Source organism: Cyrtonyx montezumae, unplaced genomic scaffold (assembly GCF_038088225.1).
Source record: "Cyrtonyx montezumae isolate F1298 unplaced genomic scaffold, pur_monq_1.0 scaffold_3, whole genome shotgun sequence".
In the NCBI taxonomy this organism is placed as follows: domain Eukaryota; kingdom Metazoa; phylum Chordata; class Aves; order Galliformes; family Odontophoridae; genus Cyrtonyx; species Cyrtonyx montezumae.
In genome coordinates this window covers 63,973,611-63,993,224 of record NW_027072034.1, presented here as the reverse complement: position 1 = coordinate 63,993,224, position 19,614 = coordinate 63,973,611, and the positions used below count along the sequence as shown (strand labels likewise).

At 35.2% G+C, this 19,614-nt stretch overlaps 1 protein-coding gene across 1 annotated transcript in view; it reads left to right on the top strand.

Moving 5' to 3' along the window:
* NCAM2 (neural cell adhesion molecule 2) overlaps positions 1–19,614 on the top strand; it is a 222,339-nt gene that overhangs the window by 73,653 nt on the left and 129,072 nt on the right. The window lies entirely within an intron of this gene.

Genomic DNA, 19,614 nt, shown 5'->3' with positions numbered 1-19,614 from the left:
AACTCACGTTTCTGTCTCAGGAAATTTTTCTCTATGCACCATTAGCATTTATATTATCAACAGAGTATCAGTCTTTAAGTATAGGTCAAATAATCTCAGTAGAGGCTGTTTAAAAAAAATTAAAAAAAAACCAACAAAAAGCAAATACTTATTCAACAGTGGTACAAGAAGAAAAACCTATGGCTGTCTCAACTGACGAAACTGTTATTTGAGAAACTTCTATACTTACTTTAACAGTTTTATTTTTGTATTGTTTCCCACCAATGCTCGCATAAAGAGCAAAGGAACAACAAATATTTGTCAAGATCATTGAAGCAAAATGAGTCTGAAGGCGATAGGTTCCCAGATCTCATCATTACTGGTGAAGAGATGTGGTGTCACCAATACAGGCCAAAGTCAAAGCTACAGTACCAGATGTGGTGCTATGTGAGTTCCCCTTGGAAGAAAAAATTCAAGACACAGTCCTCAGTGGGTAAAGTGATGTGCCATATCTTTTCGTGCAGTAAAAAGGATATCCTTCTGAATTTCCTGGAACTCAGATGAACCATCAACTCTGACGTCTGTGTCATGATTCTGACTAACCCGACCTCTGTGTCATGATGCTGACTAACCTGAAGGCTTGAACTTCCAGGTTCAGGCCTGAGAGGAAGATAACCATTCTCTTGCGACACGATAGCACCAGGCTCCATAGTACTTTGAAGACTGTAGAGTACATTGCCAATCTTGGCTGCACTGTCCTGCTGCACCCACTGTATAGTGCAGATTTGTCACCTTCTAACTACTGTGTTTGAGCCAATGAAAGACTGATTCTGATTCATTTTCCTAGCAGTGATGCCATTACAGCATCTGTGAAACAGTGGGTCACCTCCACTGGTGCAGATTTTTGAGCGTGACATGCAGGCTGTTATTCATCACTGGCAAAAATCCATAGCTAACGTTGGCAACTCTTGAAAAATAATGTTGTGTAGCTGAGAATTTGCTCTATCAAACAGTTCTATTTTGCTCCATGTTGTATTTTCCTGAAATGGAAATAAATAGGAAATGGAAATAAATAGGAAATGGAAATAAATAGGAAATGGAAATAAATAGGAAATGGAAATAAATAGGAAATGGAAATAAATAGGAAGGATTCATTTCAGAGCAAGCTACCTATTATAACTCATTCTTTAAACGTAAGCTATTTTTCATCATCAAAGGCATTCTGAGGCTACTCCTAAAGAACATGCCCAACTACATTTTTAGAATGATGGCTCTTCCCACTTTCAAAACGGAAGTAATGAATGAGAGTCTAGTGAATCCAGAATTTTCCTTCAAATTAAGTTTCTACATTTTCTTCATTGCTGTTAACTTTTTTAAAGATATTTTTGCATGAGTATATACAGCTGTTATTCTGAAAGCAAGATATTTTTTTTCAGAAAACAATTTTGCCAATATGGATTTTAAAATAAAAGAAGAGCAGTCTACACAACGTTATGTATGTATGCACTTGTTAAAATATTCATACACACATATAAGTGTCTGTGGATTGGATCAGTGTGTACTTTTAGCAAATAGAAGGAAACAGCTTTTTTGGAGCTCCTTCTGTCAAGAAGGATATCAGATTTCTTGCTTCATTTAGGCAGTTGAGTAGGGACTCTGCTGTAAAATACTGATGAGACTGAAAAGCAGGAGATATCTGTCACCAAATCTGTCTTTTTGATAGAATTGGTTCTTTGGAAATGCTTGTACTGGTATGTATCATGTCCTACTTATTGAAAGGTAATGCTGAACTGCTGTCTTAGCACATTATAGTGTCCGACTGTGTGAGAGAATATCCAATATAAGGCAAGTCTTGTTTTACTTTATTTTTTAAAAACCTAAAATTAGTTTTTGCATATTTGTAATTTATTTGAGGTTGATTTCTATGTATGCATGCTGAGTTGCTTTTGTTGCGAGAAGTGGAGAAAGCTAACTGCTTTTTCCAATACATTTCTCCCATAACAGAAAATTAGAGTGTCATTCTAGGTGTCAGCCATTATTCTAGTGACCTGAAAACCACACTAAAACTGTAGTAGTTCTGTAAAGTAGAGATTGGTAAATTCACGAAGTAAGCAACTATCAAGATTTTCCAATTTCTTTTCTTCTGCCACCCAGTTGTGTACCTTGGGAGATCACAATAAACTTTGCTATTTTGAAGTACTGCAGCAAAAAATGGAGTAGTACTGGTCCATAAAGCTGATCAGTTTTTCAGTAGGTTTCATAGGAGTAATGTAAAAAGTACTAGGTAAATACTTCATCCTCTGTACTTAATCTAAATTCATGAGTACACCTTCAGCTCCCCAGATGCAATCTGTCAGAGGGGCACTTGTTCTTAAAAGATACTAGTTACAGTATCAACTTCTGAAGCTGTGAAGTTAAACAAAGATATTTTGGTTTTGGAAGAGGGAAATATGCTGCAGTTGGGTACATATGGTACAGGTATTCATAAAAAAGATTCTGGAATGTTACATGAGGAAAGTGGTTGTGGAAGTCTCCTGAACAGAATGTAATGAATAATTTACAACATAGAACCTAATTTCATCTAAGATATGTTTGATGGGAATCACAATTACAAATAGCAAACATCATGTTAACAGTTATTTGCTGAGTCAATTGTCTTAGATCTCCAGTCTGTTTTACTAAATTTAAAATGTAAATACCGCGTTACAGTTGTTTGCTATCAACTGCACCGTAGGTATTGCTAAATTCAATAAGACAAGTGAAATGGCTGTGGAAGGTCTTCAGAATGGCCTTTTTGATGTTCTGTGCTACTGTATGAATAGCATAAGAAAGTGTTTGATAGGTGAGTGAGACAGTCAGGGATTATGAAGCAGCAAAATGCACTTCAGCGTAAACTATTAGCACAGTCTCTCTAGCAAAGAGAAACTGACTTACTCAGTGAAAGACTTTATTTGGGTAGCACTCTGAGAAAGTAAAATTCCAGTACTCTGAAGATTATTACCAAAATAATACTATAGATAATTAACAAATCAGCTTACTGATCAGGCTATTCTAATAGAAAGTCTCAGGAAGCAAGTCAGAGCTGGTTCCAAGGGTAGTAAAACTGGCTAAGCATAAGTATGCTTTTGTGTAGCACCTAAGAAAATTTTGAAGATGCTATAATTACATTTTTTTTTCTAAGCAGAAGGGAACATAAGATGGAAGAAAAGGGATGTTGTTTATCATGTTCTCGGAATATATTGTCTGTCTGCTAGAACAGAGAAAACATTTTCTTTGTAATTTGTGATTGTGCCAAAATTATTTTTATATACATAAGAACTTCTTTGGAAACCCACTGCATACAGGGTCCATTCAAGTTTATATATATGGGGTCTTTTTTTGTGAATTTTCATATTACTTGGAGGAAAACAACACATGGAAAATTATTTTAGATGACTTTCAAGACTGCCCAGGAACACACATAATACATGAGTTCTTGACATGATTATCTTTTATAGGCAAAACATACCCTGACATGGTATTTTGTGATCTATTGAAATTCAGGTAATGTAAGGAAAAACTGCCAGACAGGATAAACTGTCATATAATCATTTGTTATTTGTGTTGTTCCAATATTATTGTTCACAAAAAAGAAGTGTGTGTATGAGCTGGAAATTAAACAGGCATCGAAGGAGGAATATGGAGATGTCGCCTGAATGTGCATTCAACACATACCTATACAGAATTTTTTGGCAGATAAATCAAGTGGCCCGTGATAATTTTTCACTTTCTCTGAACTCTCCCATGTCTAAGCAGGTGAAGACACTGGTCTCTTCCAGTATAGAAACTGACATAATCACGTAAATAATGTGTGAAGCACAATGCTATATTTAAACAAAGACAATGACTAGTTTACAGTAGTCTTGAAGGACATAACTAACAATGTTTGAGAAGCTTCTTGGGAATTTTTTCAAGAAATGGTGATCTGGGGATATTATTTACAAATACCTGTATTCATAATTCAGTGTTCTTAATATTTCTACTTTATTAACTGATATATTAACGACAAAGGCGAGATAAATGTTATGTGTTTTGCAGTGACTTTGCAAATGAATCATTGCTAATAATCCAGAGTCTGTTTATTGATTTTCATTTAAGAAGCTGCCAGAAGCAGCCTTGGTCTCATTTCTGTCAGGAAGTAGAGTTGATTTACTAGCTTAAGGTGTAGTAAATTTAACAAAGCTGCTTGTATATAGCGAGCATATGGCAAAGCAGTCAATATAACTCGACTATTAAATCACAAGAACTTAATAAACAATACTTAGATATATTACTTAATATAGTTTTTGCTTCTCTAGGCAGAACTTACAGGGACATTCATCAGTCATTTTTGATCTTTAATATTGCACAAAGGATGTAGTGGACTTTATTCTAATAAATTAAACGTTTAAATAACAATAAAAATCTAATATTTGACAATTTGTTTTTTTCAATGCACAAATATGATCTAAATTTATAATAATTATGTTATTGCATGAAACAGCTAGTAATATGAAATTGGAAAGATTAACATGTTCAATGCACTTAATCATCTTTACCCTTTCAATGTAGCTGTTGTTCTACAGTTGTTCATTTGCACTTCCAGATTTGAAAGTAAATGTCATGTAAAACTGTATCTTCTGAAGATAACCTATAATACAAATTAGCCAATCTAATATGCAGCCTTTTCCTAAATCTTCTAGAGTCTTGACTTGCGATAATGAAGCAAGTATTTCACAGCTAAGTTAAGAATTCAAAGCATATTTAAATTCTTGCTCTGCTTCCAAAACTGGGTAGTGTTGTACAGGAAGATTCACTTCAGATTTTTTGTTTGCACTGCACAGCATTAGCAATTAAAGAAACAGTTGGAAAGAAATTAGGGCATCACACAAAATAGTCCTCTAATTTGATGTTTTCTGGAAGTGCATCTGTGCTTCATCTGGAAGATCAGTGCAGATTTTAGCAAAGTCCAGTCCCAAGATAGTACTGTGTCAAGTGCAAATCTCAGCCTTCTAGCCGAATATACCACTGCCTCTCTCCTTTACACAAGCCAATCTTGTTTTAATGGAGAATGTTCTAAAAACACTGTTCTGTTCTATGCCTTTGTATGAAATTATAGTAAATCATTCAAACATTTTAAAAATTTAGAGTTTATAACTTGCTGTCACTGATTTTTTTTTTCATTTTTATTCACATGTTCACTGCATGTACACATCTATTGTGACTTAACATACTTTTTTGCTTTTATTTACTTATTTGCATACTTATTTGCTTATATTTGGAGCATGAGGCAATTAGTGTTGTGCGTCTGTCATCATTTCAGTTTTTCTCAACTACTTCTGCAAGAGAATTTTTCTGTTATTACTAATATCTGACAGTGGGACATGTCATACAGTCAGTTGCCTGCTGACATTCATTAGCAGCCAGTTTTCTGGAAATTGACTTCTAAAGTTGAAGTGAAGAGATTTTACTTCTGTGCCCAAGGAGTGGCTCCTGTATTCTCTCACGGTTTTATGACAGTAGGCTTCAAGCGCAAAACACACATATCAAAGCAGACAGGACACCAACAGGGTAAATAATACATTTCTCAGCAATATGTCAACATCATAGCAACACAAGAAGTGAGGTGAGCTGGCTTCCTCTATCTTTCTTCACTGATATGAAATACAATTTTCTGAGATCACTTTCTGAGATTCCTGAAGTAAATTTCCTCAGTGATCCACCTCACAGCCCAAATGCTATATTGTTTTCATCACTGAATAAAATATTTATTTAGCACTTATTCAACAAAATTGAATGTATGTAGTCTTCCCTTAATATCTGACTAGGTCTGCCTCACCATTGAGGCTGGTGGTTGCTCAGTAGAGGAATGGAAGTCTAAATACTGTCATTGGAACAGTTAAAAAGCCATGGCTGTTCAGCTTACCTCTGGTGGTTGGGATATCTTAGTTTTTCTAACAAAAGTTTGTCTTCATATTCTTGAAGAATAGCTCTTACTGTCCCTGTGTGTGAAAGAGCTGCGTTCCAGTGGAAGACAGAATCTTAAACTGATATTCCTGACCATATCACCTCTGCTGATTTACTTAGCTACACTCTAGTTATGTTTACTTGTGTCAGTGAGAATGTCCTGTTCGACAACACTTCTATCAAACTGATAATTTGCGGCACACCATGTTCTTCCTAGATAAAGTACTCTGCGTTATTTGCAGCTCTTCTAAGGTATTTTGAGAATCTAGATTAGCCAGGAAATTTATTTACTGGCTTCTTAAACCATTTAGAAACAGTTCCTATGCATGTTTCTCACAATAAATTTTATTTAGCATTGTTCTCAACAGAAGATGTTGAAAAAGCTATCATAATTATCTTAGCTCAATTTCTTAAAAGCTGTGAGATTTCTTGAATCTTAGTTAGATTTTCAGTATTACTAAGCCATTCTGCAGTAGGTAATAGCAGAGTGGTCATGGAACTATCTAATATTTACCATTATCCAGTAAACAGTGCTTGCTCTTACGTTAAAACTGGTTTACTTAGCATTATATATCTCCGTGTACGGAATCTGTAACAAAGCTAGCTTAGTCCACCTTACATTTATATGTCTTTGTTTTAATTATACATAATACAAATAAATATTTTTAAGATGTATTTGTAATTCAGTACTTAGGGATAGAATTAGTTCCATTTCTTTCATGGAATGACTATATTGAAGTTGTCATGCTGACCAAGAAAAGGAAGTTATTTGTGTGAACTAGATACTTAAACTTGGTATGAAATATTGCTTGTATTTTATGTGGGATAATGAACACTTGAGAAGAAATGCTTCATGTTCAGAGGAGGAACACTTCTTGTATATTAAGGCCTCTACAAGCTGTGTAACAGCTGCCTGGTCAGTACAGAACTTAAACTCATTGTAAGGATTGGCAAACAGTCTCTTGGAAGATGAGTCTTCCACTCTAGTTGTTAAAATGGTAACTCTTGTCTTCCTGTGCTGAAAACAGAATAAAGGATGACTTGTTTCTATGTCTTATTTCATTAGCTTTTTTCTTTTCAATAAAAGTTTTCAGGGCCAGTGTCGCATTTGACTCACTGGGTTGCAAGAAAGGTGTTTCTTTGGAATCCCACTGAATAGGGCAGTCCCTTTAAGACGAGTTGCTGTAACAACAGAGTTAGACAGTGATCCAGAGAAACAATGTGAGACAGCCTGAAAAACTTTTCAACAACAATTTATTAACTACTCTGGGGCAAAATTTGTCAAGTTCCTAATAACAATTATTGAGCATAATGAATAAGGGTATGTGGCTTATCACCTACTCCAAGAGAAATTTAGGCAACAGCTACTGAAGAAGAACAAGTAAAAGAATATCTAGAGGAAAGAAGAGAGAGAGAGAGAGTGAGAGAGATCCAGCTCTGTCTTGAGTCTAGGGTTTTGATCTACGGGTGACGAGTTAACAGAGGTAAACATATGTGATCACCATTATACTGTCTTGTTGTGTCTGGAAGACTGGGGAATTTTCAGAGACAGTTTCTGATGGTTTATACTGATGTTTTTTCCTCACCTGATATTTTTCAACTGTAGGAGGTAAGAGTTTCTGTCCATAAAAGAAAGCAAAGATAAAAAATCTGTCATTCTGCAGATTGAGGATCCATAAATCTTACAGCTTCTGAATCGAGTCGTTTAGCCTCCGTTCTGTATTGTCCTCTAGTTGTTTGAGTCAGCAAAATCTTTGGTCTTAGACAACTTTAAGTTTCTGTGCTTTATACAGACACACTTTCTTGTTCCTTACGGATTTTAAGATCAGATTTTTTGGTGTGTTTTAGAGTCTGCAACCAAGAGCAAAATATTTCTAAATCCATTTCAGTGGGCAGTGGAGCTGAAGCATTAGTTGCAGCCATTGCTAATAGTCATATTCCTGGAAAATAAGATTTTTTATAGAGAGTATGTTTTTATTATATGTGTGGACGTGTACTTAATTAATGTCAGCAATTAATCCACAATGTAATCCAAATTGTGAAAACAAACAGTCATTTAGCTCTCTCTGAATTTCCTCAGGCAATGAGCTGTATAAAGAAATTCATAGTTAATCATAGTAGGTTTAGTCAGGTAAAACCAGAGATTATTTATTAATCCATTAGTTTAGTAGGCAATGCAAATATTCTTAAAAATCTGCAGAATTTTTGGGGCAATTCTTCATAATTAAGAAAACTTTTTTTTTTTATGGTATCTCTGCTTTTAGTTTTCAAGTGTTATACTAGAAAAGAACTACAGAGTTTCTGGTTTTATCCATGATATATATATAACACATAAACCATCTTTTCTTATAGTTATATGAATGGGAATTCTTAATTTTACAAGGATTGGCTTCTGTTACATAAGCTGCTAGACCTTATGTTTTTTTGTAAACTGTACAGGGGACAAGATTTGTGAAACTCAGTACAGATGACTTATAATAAAGGTATAGTATAGTATGCAGCAGAATTATACTAAGAGAATATTGCTTGTTCCTATACGTGCAAAAACATAAGATTTGGGCATAAGAAATAGTGTATTATTGGTGAGGAATCAAGACAGACAATCAGTAATGTGAATAACAAGTAAAAGCTTGGGCATGCATGAATATGAATCTGTACATTAATGTAGGGACTGTTATTTCTAGTATATTCAGTCATGGATAGGGCATCATTCAGTAACGAGGCCAGGGATTTTACACGTTGCATGAAAATATGTAGAATCATAATCACATTTTCAAAGGTTGGATGTTCAGCACTACTGTAAATTAGAACCTTTTTAAGTTATCTCACAGAAATATCTATCAAATATACAAGTATCAATATATACAAAGTCAAATATATATTAAATAGATTTTAAGGCAGGTATCAGTTGTAGATCGAGTATCTTGATATATTGATTCTTAGAAGATGATAGCCTAATCATGCTAGAATCTTTTTGCAACTATTAGAAAAAGAAGGAACTTGTAAGTTGTGAGTTAAATGACATATTTAAGATACCTATTTTTGGATAAAATGACTTGTCTCTAACTTTATCTGATATAACTTATCTGTCATAGATAATTTAAATTTGTCCATGCAAATGACATCCACAGTGCTTTTAGTAGTAGAATATCAAAAATAACATGTGTAGGCCTACAGGTTGTCTTGGGGATAATTGATAGTGATATGGATAGATGACCGAGATTAAATTATTTGTGTATGTTACTGTCTAAATTGATGCACAAAAATTACCTGGCATGGAGGTTTTTTTTTCTAGTGTTTCACATTAGGACACGTCTCTAATTATGTTGTGTTTTGGGGAGCTCTGCAGTCATGAAGTGATTCAGTCCTAGAGCTAGTTTCGCTGATTATGCTAGTGGTGGACTTGCAAAGAAGGAGCTGTCCTTCAGAAATAAATAGCGTGGTCTGAGGGCTAATCAGAGAGCAGTGAAGTGTCTGGCCACTGACCTCATAAAATACAGACTCATAAAACAAGTAAATAAAAAATATTAATCGTGGCAGTGAAAAAGGGACTTAGAAATTCCTTCAGTGTGGAAAGTTTGAACACTTACAGAAGCGTACAACAAATGTATTGCTATTTCAGTTCCACAAAGGAATAATCTATTAGCTTACAGAGCTTTCTGGGGTTACTGATGTGCTGAGATTGATGGGTGTCAACAAGGAGTGTTGAAATATCTCTTTGGTGTATTTTATGAACCCTTTTATGAGCTAAACCATTAGACGTGAAAGAAAGAAAGTAGTACTTGATTCTGGAGTTGCAAAGAGCTCTCACATCTGACCAAAATAATCATCTATCTAGAGATAATTGCTATGAATGCTGCTTCAAATTTCAACCCATGGATGAGAATGGCTCTGCAACATGTCAAGATATGTAACAGAGTGTAAACCCAGGTTCCATTTTGCATCCAATATATGTCTATTATATCTGTTATGTCTATTATATCTATTATGTCTATTATACATATTCGAAGCAAACATCATCAGGTGAGATATCAAGAGTGCTTCACCACAAGTTGTCCAGTAGCTTTGAGGTAGAGATTTAATCTTTTAAAAGTGAACAGTCCAAACTCAAATGCCCTCGCTAACACTCAAAATCTTGTTATAGGCAAAAAGGATTATATATGTTGCATTAGTCCTGATAAAATGTAACTGTTCTGTAGACATACTAGCTCAGAAAAAAAAGTCAAAATGGTGATATGAAAATCCTTTCCTATCTATCTATTTATTTATTTATTTATTCTTTCATTCTATCTATCTATTTATTTATTTATTTATTACTTTGCACAGGGTTGTCTCTCTAGGTTCGAAGGCTGATAGGTTCAGTACTTCAGAAGGAGAGGTGAAGGTACTATAGGGAGAGGCTGAGAATACTTGAAGCAGAGGCCGGGAGATGACCTCATTGCTCTCTGCAGCTCCGTGAGGAGAAGTGCAGAGGGAGACATCTCTCCTTTCCCTGGTAAATTATTGTAGAAACGTATAAAGGTGCTCCAGTGAAGATTCATACTGGATAATAGGGAAAATTTCCTTAATGTGAGTGTGGTTGGACACTGGAACAGGCTTACTAGAGTTGTGGTTGATGCCCTGTGTCTGTCAGTCTTCAAAAGGCATTTAAACAGTGCCTTCAATATCATCCTTTAAAGTTCGATTGGTCTCAATGATCTTGGAGTGTTGCTTCCAATTCGTTTGGTTCCATTCTGTTCCGTTCTATTAAAGTCTGTGAGGAGGAGCTCAACATGGGCAGAATGGAAGTTAGAAAAGCCTGATATCACCCTGGAAACACCTGATCTTGGAAGCTAAGCAGGGTCAGGCTCGGTTAGTACTTGGATGGGAGACTGCCTGGGAATACCGAGTTTCGTATTTTACTCTTTAATACCACATGATGTTATGATGTGGAATATCAGTAATACAACAAAAATCATAAAACATAATTAAAATATATAGTTGTCAAGGATACCTGGGAACTGGAACTGCATTTTACTCCTCCTCCATAATTCTGTCTAATGATACATCATTTGAGAAACTGTAATGAATTATAGTAATCTGGTTGAGCATTATCATTCAGACACAGAAAAGACTGATAGTAGAATTCTGTAATATCAGGAAAAATCAGGAAAGGGAATTGTAGAATCCATAGAGTTGGAAGGGACATCTGAGGGCCATCTAGTCGCACTCCTCTGCAATTAATGATGTTATACTCAAAGCAGCAGAAGAAAGAAACGCTCAGTGAATTTATCTGGCACCAACTGAGCAAAAGAAAATCTGTTTTGGAAAAGTATAATTAAATAATGTAATTCATTTTCAGTAGTTTTTGAATAAGCCAAAAGTTTTACAGGCTTAGGTGATAGTGAATGTGCTGTAGTAGAGAATGTATTTTGCAGGTGCTGTTAAAAATGAACGCTACAAATAGACCTTTGGATACCTAACTACAAGCACTAAAAATGAAAAAAAAGCTTCAGTAAAAGCTTGTGCTGATTCTTCAGATTGTCTTGTTTGACTATTCTAGAAACGGCAGCACTAGGTAGTTAGATGTCTGACCTGACCTGACCTGTTTTACGTTATTCAATCTGAAATTCAGAGTTTAGAAAGGATCTGTAATCCTGAAACCAGTTATAACTTGAGCAGTAAATATCTAAATAGTAAAGTTACAGCATCCTTAATAGAAATGTTTTGAAGTTCATGAGAAGATTGATTTCTCAAAACCTATGACTGTCTGCTGCAATAGATTGTTTGCCTATTAATTTGCCTTGCTAATTTCATGTTAATTGCCACCCTGTTGGTTCTCAATTAGAAAGCCTTCTAAGTAATCCTTTGAGAGAAAATTAGTTTCTTAACTCAAGATAATTAAAAGTGTGAACTTGCTAGTACCCGTACAATAGCACTTAAAGATCAAAGAGCTTAAGGGTTAAAAGAAAGAGCTTGAAAAGCTGGCCTGCTTTCTTATGATCTCTGACAGTGTCAGTTATTTACAAGCATTTCTTTGAACTTCTAATTTTTCGAAGCAGAAAGAATATTCATGCCTGAGACTGTTCTTATAATCCAGATGCGGCTCAGGAAACTGTTCTGACATTTTTCCATAAGTCAAAGAGAATACTTTTAACTGTATGAGCAGCAGTAATTTTTTATACTACCTTAATTTTCTATCCTTCTTTTTAGGTAAAATAACTAGATTTTCAGTGGATTTTCTTTTTAATAATCCTTCCAATACCCAATGATAAAAATGTCTGTAATTTGCCTATTCTTAATATTTACATTTTGTAGTTATGGATAATTTTCACCAAGATATTAAAACTTTTGATGCATCTCTTTTCTAGTAAAACAATTTAGTTAAGGTAGTTGAAACAAAGCTCGTATTTGTTGATGAAAAATAGTTTAACAAATCCCAATTTATCACAGAATCACAGAATTGTAAGTGCTGGAAGGGTCTTCTTGAGATCACCTAGTCCAACTATCCTGCCAAAGGAGCTCCCTAGCCCAGGTTGCACAGGTAGGCGTCCAGACGGGTCTGGAACGTCTCCAGAGAAGGAGACTCCACCACCTCTATGTCAGCCTGTGCCAGTGCTCCGTCACTGCACTGTGAAGAAGTAATACTGACTCTTGAATTATAGAATTCATCTACATTACATTTTTTAGTTTCAGTTATATATGTGCTTTAGAACTGTGTTTCCCAGATATCCATCCTTACTACCATGTTTTGACTCATGTTGTGGAATGATCTCAAAGCAAGTGGAGTGGGTTCTTGTAAGAGATTATATTTTTTATGCCATTGCCTCAAAGCTTGCTGATAACAAGTCCAAGCAAGTCCTGGGCAAGGGTGGCAAAATCCTTTGTCTGTGGGACACAGATGACAAGTCCTGAGTCCTCTCTCAAATCGAGAGAGAGAGAGATAAGCCGCAGCTCAATGGCCAGAGAACACTCTTTTGCGTGGTCTCATCTCGAGGGAGATAGCTGTCTCAGGAGGTACTCACTTGACACTTACCCAGGAACCCAGGGATGTTATGTAGGCAGGAAAAAAGGATAAAAGAGGAATCAACAACCATGAGGATAGGTGTTCTGTCATCGAACCCTTATGAGCTGATCCCTGCATGTTGATGGACTTCCTACTGGGCTTGCCACCTGAGACCTGCTGCTTTCTTTTGTATCCTGCTGCTGCTTCCTGGTGTCTGCTTGCTGCCCAAGGCTGGCCCTTGCTGCTGCTGCTCTTCCCCTCTGCTCTTCTGCCTCAGACCATTGGAGCGATGGGACCGCTGCTGGATCCTGGTGGTGTTTATCCCCGCTTTATGCAATTCTTGCTTCTTTCCTATCTTTTCTATCACCTATCTTCCCTTCCCCATCACCCTGATCAGTAGTAGCGTCCATCCTCCCCTTCTCCATCTCCCTGAGCAAGATTTGTAATAAGCTGTTTGAACCCAACATTTGAACCATTGTTTCTTAATCTCACACCAGGTATACAGATATCAAACAACCTCCTCTCTCTCCTATAAATCGGAGCGAGACAGATCTTCATAGTGAAACTGAACTGAAATACATATTTATGAAATGACAGCTGAAGAACTCTAACCCACTGAAGACTTTTCATTTCACAGGATCAACTGCTGGTCCAAAATATCACTTCTGAAACAGGTATAGCATGGGCTTCAGGAGTTCAGCACCAGAGATTCTTGAACAGTGTTTTAACTCCATGTTGTCATTGTGGAAATACGGATCATAGGCTAAAAATTATATGACCAGTAGAAAATTCACTTAACATTGAGAGTTGTTTGCTAGATTTTACCTTGTATTAACAAATAAGCACAATTTCTGCAGTGTACTTTTAGTGGTATCTGTTGAATGTTTCTTAACAAGTCCTAAATACGTTGATGAAATGAGAGAAATATTATAATTCTTGAACATTTTGTATCTATTCATTCTTATGTCTAGTATGAGAGAACCTACAGAGGTCCCTTCAAGCCTAACTCATTCTTAGATTTGTGTCTTTTTTTTTTTTTTAGATAGATAAAGAAACAATCACATTTCATGGCTCACTTAAAACAACCCTAAAACATCCCAGATGTAGTGTGGTAGTTTGTGTACATGGCTGGGTTTATGAAGAACAGAAATACTTATTTGTGAGGTAGTTGAATTATTCCTTTACATAGATTGTCTTTGCTACACTTCAGTATGTGTGTCCTTTCAATATATTGATTGAGGTTCTGAGGCTGCAAGACAGTTCTTAAAATAGAAGCTTTTGTTTATTTGTTAAAGCAGGATTGGGAGTATTCACTATTATGGAGGTTCTGTGCATAAAAGTGTATTATCCTTCTAGAGAACTACTTTATTAACAGCTATAGAGTCAAATTCATTCTACTTCTGCACAGATAAGGTGCAGTATCTCTAGCAGTCACACTTGCGAAGCAGTGACTTCCAAGCCCTTCTTGGAGAGACATTTCTTAGTTTTAATTTCATGTTTAGTTTGGATTTAAACATTCAAGATAAGACTTCATGACGAAAGAATGTTTTTCTGAAATACTGTTAATCTTTATTTGATTATCAGTAGAAGATTATCAAGCTTCAGTATTTATGACGTTGTGGCAAAGTACTGGATTTCTTGCATCATGCAGTTCACCCCTACAAACTCTGTTATGCCCCTCAAAGCAGTTTGACCTTCACGTGACTTCTAGCTCTTCTCATCAGGGAAAATGACACCTCAAGTAATACCTTAGAACTTTGTATCATGAAGCCAAGAAAGCCCTAAAAGTAACTTGTCACACCAATTAGTTATGTCAAGCAGGTATTCCCTTTATTACAGTGCTGGATGCATGGGAGATTGCTTCACCAAACATGCACACCAAAGAGAGAATCGACTACATATTTAAAGGTACAGTGTATTAAATTCCAAGGACATGGGCAGAAATTCCAAGAAACAGTTAACATACTGTCCCACCATTTTGGGCGTGCATCCTAACATTGTAATGGGGGTCTCTGGTGGTCGTGGGATGAAAGCTAGTAATCATTCTCTCTGTGGATTTCCAACCTTTTAAGAGGGGTAGCCTGAACTGGTTCCCAGCGATGTTGAGCTGAGGCATCTATTTTGCTGTCTTACCTCCAATAACAGGAAACCTATTCTACTTTCTTATCTTAGCAGTAAGTTCTGCAGCCCTTTCTGCATTCTGTTCTTGAGCTTATATTAATGCAAGCCTTCTGTCCTTCAGCTTATATCTGCTCAAGTTATGCAAAAGGCTGTTCTCATGGTATGGAAAAGCTGCTCATATGATACAGTCAGGATAGTGTCCATTGAGTTTTATGTTTTTGTGTATTGGGATTGTAGATGCAGTTTAACTTTCAGGTACTTCTGCTGAAATGGATTCCTGTTCCCAGTAGCATTCAGAATTATCAAATAAAAGACAGGCTAACATTAGACCAGTTACTGTATCTTCAATCATAAATTAAAAGTAAAATAAAATTAGAGAATATATTGTTACAATGCTTACAGGGTGTTAGAATAGTGTCCACATAGAAACATTATCTACTTTATGTAACTGATAAACAAAAATTGGAAAAAAATCCAACAGTATTTCAGAATGTTGAGGAAGTTAAATTTTAATAGGTGATTGAGGTTAAATTTTCACCCTTGGTGTCCCCCATAGTACTCTCAATCGCTTCTTTACCATTACTGTCATTCACAAAGGATTACAAATACTTAAAAGCACCACAACCCTCACAGGCTTTACAAACACAACAAGAACATTGTTTCTTTTACTCAGATAAACAGATCCCTTCCACATAGACAGTATACACTGATACAGAAGAGTTGTGACTGCATATGAAAATATCCTGTTTTTATATCATTTTTGTGTGTGTCCTTTAGGACAATTTTAATGATACTGTTAACTTCAGTAGTCCGCTTTTTTTTGATACATGACTGTGTTCTCTTCCTATATATATCACATTACATGACTTAAGATTATCTCTCAGTATTATTTCTGTTTGGGCTATTTGGTTTTTCAAGAACAAGCAGCTTAAAGGAGTCTTAGCTCTGTTTTGAAATGGTTGCTTTAGTGGAATTCTTTATGCAGAGGTTTATGGTTCCTAATTGTTTGGTTTTTCACAGGAACAACTCAAATCGGACTTTCTCATGCTAAACTGTAACTGTGTAGAATTCTTAACATTTTTATAGTTCTGACTTCGCTGAATTACTAATTAAAATAAGTTAACTGATTTTTTTTTCTGTTAAATAAAAAAGTAAAATGAACATAAAAGAACATTCGTCCTAAATACAGAATGCCCTTGAACTGTTAATACTTTTCTATTTCCTTATTTGAATTCAGGCTACCCACAAGAGTCAAGTATGTAGGAAAAAAAACCAAAACAAATAGCACTTTTTTGATGTTTCAAAATAAATCAAAACTAGAAAATATTATAATTTTATGAGAGAATCAGTTTCTGTGTGGATTATGTTAGTGTAATTTACATGCAAAACCCATTCACTATTATCTGGAATCAGTGGGTTTAAACAAAATATTTTCAGAAGCCAGTATAGCAATTGGAAAGAAAATTAACAGGGTGAATGGTTGTTCTGCATATGAGTTAGGTACCAATTAAAAATATTTCATGCTTCAGAGTAAGGATTTTTCCAAGCATGTTTTAACATTAAATGATACTGTAATCCTTTGCTGAAAGCAGAAATGTATCACTCAAGGAAGTTTACATACTACTTGAAGTCAAAGCATACCGATATACTAGCTCGTAATTACAGCTAGAGAACTCAACCTCTCTAATTAAGATCTTTACTTTTATCTCAGCTGTATCTCGCAGTCATCTTTTTTGTCCAAGAGGTCACTACCAAACACACATATATTAGCTGCTGTAGCTATCAGATGTAGCTTGATCCCCAGTAGTGCCTTGTTTTGTTTTCATGCATGTTTCCTTTTCTTGTTACTCACTTTACCTTCCAGTGCATTAGCAACCCAACAGGTTTAGAAGTCCTCTCTACAGTGGAGTTCTGCCTCATTTCTCAAAAATAGCTTTGAAAAAGTATTCAGATCAATATCAATATTGCATAAACTGCTAGTTATGTTGTAGTAAGTTTACAGTGAAGAAAGTGGGCAGAATATGTAGTTCTTTTGTTTGCCATGGTTGGTTGTTTTTTGTTGTTTTTTTTTTGCTTGTTTGTTTTATTTACATTGTGTCATACTTTTAAGTAGAGCTGACTGATTTGGAAGCTTTTAGCTTTTCAGGATTTTGGAAGTGTTTCATTTTTATTTTTGTTTCTATTCTTCTTCTTCTTAAGAAGTCCCAAGAACTAGTTGGAGTACTGCTTTTACCAGCATTTTTCAAATTTTATCCAAATACTGTCTCCTTTTCCTTTTTAATGTGGCATGTATTATACATACATGCTTTGAATATAAGTTTCTATAATTACGCTTTTTATGTGTTTTAATATATTGTTATGTGGCACTAGAAGTACATTTGTGAATGACACTGAGCTTACACTGATGACAGCTCACTTCTGTTGTATTCAGAATTCATCTGTGTAGACAGCTATGACAGATGGGTGGTGGTAGTTCTGAAATGTGAAGTATACTAGTGTAAATGGTTCTGAAATCAAATAGTCTACCAAACATTAAGTCTTATGAATAGAGTCAACTGTCTCCATATTTAGCAGAACAAAAGGACCCCTTGTTACTATTCTTACTTATCTTCCTAAGTGATTTTTAAACTCATTAGGAAATAATTTGACAGAATCCTCTTAGCAAAGATAATAATTCTTTTGTAATGACTACGAACAGAGTGGAAGGGATTCCTTATATCACCTACTGCTAACAGTGCTTTATTTTCATGCAAAATTGCATGTGTACTAAAGACTTAAATGAAGCCCTCACCGAGTTCACTTTTTCTTAGAACAAGAAATACTACAGGAGCATTATGCTGTATGATGTTCTACATGAAGGGATCAAGTGATCTTCAAGTAATGCATTGCCTTTTTTTTTTCCCCTTCTTTTTATTTTTAATATTTTACTTCTTGCTAGCTTTGGAATATTCTTGGAAGTATGGGAAGAGGCATTACTTTGTCAGAAACAGCCAGAAGCTGCTATTCATTTCTGGGTTTGTTTTAACATAGCTAGACACAGCCTCTACTGACTTGAATTCTTGGAACTGCTTCAATGACCTGATAAAATAAAGATTCATTTGTGTATTCAAAGATGTTCCAACCAGTCTGGTACAAACTAGTCCTTTTTATGCTTATTCATTAGCTGTTAGCATACAGCATTAACATGAATGGTATGCACAGCACATACCATCTTCATCAGAGCTTACAGTAACCTAATGCACTCGTGTAATTCTTCAAGTACATTCAAAAACTTTTGGGATATGTTGCCTCTGTGCAGTATTTACTTTTAATTGTATGTCCTACTTGAAGAAACTAATGAGTGAGCCTTCTCCTAGCGGAGCACTGTTCTATTTGCCTGATTACTTAATATGCACAGATTGCTAGATTAACCACTTGGGCAATATTTTTCGTTCTTATTTGCATAAAGCAATATTTTTCTATTTACGTGAAGCAGAGCTAGTAAAAGGATGAGTCTGAAAAAATTGGACAGATGGTCTTTTATTTTGTAAATACTAATGTAGCATGTACAGAAAATGTGATTTTCTTTTTGTTTCACAGATTCAGCTAGCATGTCTTCACAGTGTTTATAACTGCACTTATGCTAATAATTTTCAGCTGTTCATCTCTTTGCCAAAATTATCTTGCAGTATCAAATATGCATCACATAGATGAAGGAAAAATATTTTCTAACTTTGTTATTCACTTCTTATCACAGTTTCTTAATTTCTGTATGTTATGTGTTTCTTCATCTGTGGCATTTACATAGTTGAAAATGTATTTTTAGGCTTTTCATATGTGGGTGCTTCAGTAAACAGCAAATGTATTTCATGATAGTTTTAATTGTATTAATCTCCATATAAATATTTATGATGTACTACTTAGACAATATTTCTTTCTTTGCTCATCTGTTCTTTACTATTTACTATCAACAGAACAAAACAGTGATTTTTCTAGCAAGTTTGTAAGTTCTAAGATATTCATAGAGAAATTTTGGTATTCAGAAAGTTTAATTTAGATTCTAATAGTTCCTACCTGCAGAGAAGTTTGTTCTGATGGTCCTTTATACCAATTAATGAAAAGGAATCTAGAGAGGTGAGGTCATTTGGTATACAATGAATGCAGTCATTAACATTCACTTTTATGTTGTGGTTTTCGGAATGGTAAAATATTTCCACCGTAATTCCACCACTGAATAAGTTTGTGATTCAAGACTCCAAACCCCATGTTCTTGAAATAGTACTTTTTTCTTCTAAATCTCATGCAAATCTGAGTTCTCTACTATGTACAGTACTAAACTAAAATTTACTGTGTCCTTTTCTGTTTACTTTTATATGTGTTGATAAGAACTTGAAATTAACATGACCTGTTTATCCACTGGTTCATGAACTTCTATTGGCCAATTCTGTAAGATAACCAATGTTGAAGAACTACAGCTACTTAGGATAATGACAGTATTGGAATAGTTATTTCTGAAGATCGCGTAGTTATTTTGCATTTAAAAAATGTTTCACCAATGATACTGG